Genomic DNA, 2,500 nt, shown 5'->3' on the forward strand with positions numbered 1-2,500 from the left:
TCGGTGATGTATTGGAGCATTTTCACTAGCAAAGCCTTGCAGTCAGAGGAATGTTGCTGTCATATGCTGCTTTGGCAAGGTGGGACTGAACCTGTGCCAGCAAAGCTCCTTGAATTTAATTGACTTGAGGCAGAGTGAGGTGGGAGCGCTGTTCAAAAACACAAACAGCACAAACCACCGGTGGCTCACAGAGTTCTCATGGACGATTCATTGGACTTCCTGTTTTCAAGAAACCACCCGCAACTCATCAATTGATCTTTCTGAGTTCAGATCATTGAGACAAAATCATGACTGTAAAAATGTAAATGTCCAACCTCTAATTAGATCTACAGAGTGTATAACATGTTAAGCAGAATTGAACTGACACCCTGCAGAGGCTCGGGCAGCGTTTGGCCCCAGGGCACAGAAATGGCAGAACCTTCCCAGCAGGACGAGTGGAATTTACTAAATCTCCCTCATCTTGTCAGGCTCACCTGTAGAGGACGGGGATCAAATAGCAGTCGGGCCTCTGAGGACATTTAAAGGGCGAGGAGAAATATTTAACATTGTGCTATAGATGACATCGTCCCTGAGGCTCCTGTCCACTCAGAACTTTGGTTGTAGAAGAACACAAACACCTCAGGGTCCTGCACAACGTCTTCAGACAGGAAGTGTGTGCTCTTCTCTGTCTTTGTTTGTCAGTTTGCTTCCCCGGCACCTGTTTTTCATTTTGATGAGGTCTGGATCCTGAAGCAGCCTGTGACCACGAGCATTAAGTGATCAGTCATCAATGAGAGCAGAGCTGTGATGAGCAAACATTATTGTATAGACTGAGAGTCACAGACATGTAGATATTATTTATGTTGTTCTTCTGCTTATCAACAATAACAGCCAGGGTTTGTTCAGTTAAATAAAGTAAAATGTTTCACTTTTCAGCTCTTTTGAACTTCATCATTCAGAATAAGTGTGTGTGGTTTCCTTTTCTTCACATATGAACAGTTTGAGATGAATCTTTCTCACTCTGGGGGGTGAATCCTTCACCTCTGCAGCCTCATTAGTCCGATGCCTTCAGCTTCAGCTGTGTTTGAGTTTCACTCAGCCAAACTTGTGCTCATGGTTACGACGCTCATCAAACGGTCCAGATGATCGTCTGTCGTGCTCATTGTGGAAAAATTGTGGCTGTTGTGTTCACACAATGTGTTAATAAGGATTTGCTTGTATTTTACTTGTTTAATGACGAATCGGTTCATTTTAATGGAAGCAAACGCGGCTGCACAAGGAGCTCCAATGCTCCAACGCTCTAATCTCATTTGATTCTATTTTTATTGGGATGATTCAACTGCAGTGGATCTAAACCAGACTCATTGAAAAGTTTCAAAATAATACATAATAAATCAGTCTCATGTGGAGTTTACCCCTGGAAAGGTCGATTTCATCAATAATCCAGCTGCATGTGAGTTTATTTTTCCTTCCACACTGATGCAACGTCTAATTATAACTTCCAAATGAGAACTTTGAAGTGAACTCAGCAGTGCTTCTCTCTGCTGAGTCTAAAGACCCTTCAGAGGTCATCACCTAGATTTAGAAGCAGAGTTAAATTGGCACTTCCAGCCTCATTTTCTTCTCTAAACTCCAACACTTATTCTGTTTCTAAAGGATTCACACTCTCTGCATGTTTTGCATGACTAATTAAATCCACTCAACGCTTTAGGAAAAGGCTGATTTCCGTCATAAGCGCTAACAATGTGTGTAACACTGAAGCAGCTCCACCTCCTGAGCTGGAAACACTACATGCAGAGAAAAATAATGGGGTCAGAGGTCACATATATACTCACATCCCCAGAATGAGAATGAAGATGAGGATGATTATAGGCACTCAAACATGCAGGAACCAGCGGATGTTGTTTCTGTTTCAAAGACAAAGGGAGCTTCTTTCTTTAAAGGCGTCAGGGAAGGTGTGCAGCTCTGCTCGGTGGAGGTATGAGCCCCGGGTTGCAGGGGAGCAACTACACAGGGAGAACAAGAGGAGAAAGTAAAGCCAAAGATGAAGAGCACAAGACTCATTTTCATTTGTGTTCTAACTCAAATTACCCAGAAGCCATCTTTCCTCAACACACTGAGTTACACTGTGACTAATGTTAGATAATGAAATCTCTCATTGTGAAAGTTCAGTGTATCACCAACAGAGGGAGCAGTGCCACAAAGCTCCTACATGGTGTGCGTGTTTGTGTGTGTGCGCGTGTGTGTGATATCTACCTCATGAAAGTGTTCAGGGCAGAAGCAAATATGGGAAACTAATGAGGAGTATTCTGACAAAACATCAACACAAAAACAAAACATGTTTTTAACTTAATGCTTTTATTTTGTACATAACAAATAAACGAATTATTCCCCTCACAGCCACAAGATGAGTTTTCATGGCAATTGTGTAAAACCACACAGGGAAATAGAATCATTCCATACAAAACTTTGTGATTTAAAGAAATGTTAAATTCTTAAATCTGAATATTATTCTGAAATA

Source organism: Genypterus blacodes, unplaced genomic scaffold (assembly GCF_046128005.1).
Source record: "Genypterus blacodes isolate CSIRO-AG114 ecotype Tasmania unplaced genomic scaffold, CSIRO-AGI_Gbla_v1 ptg000037l_1, whole genome shotgun sequence".
NCBI classification, from domain to species: domain Eukaryota; kingdom Metazoa; phylum Chordata; class Actinopteri; order Ophidiiformes; family Ophidiidae; genus Genypterus; species Genypterus blacodes.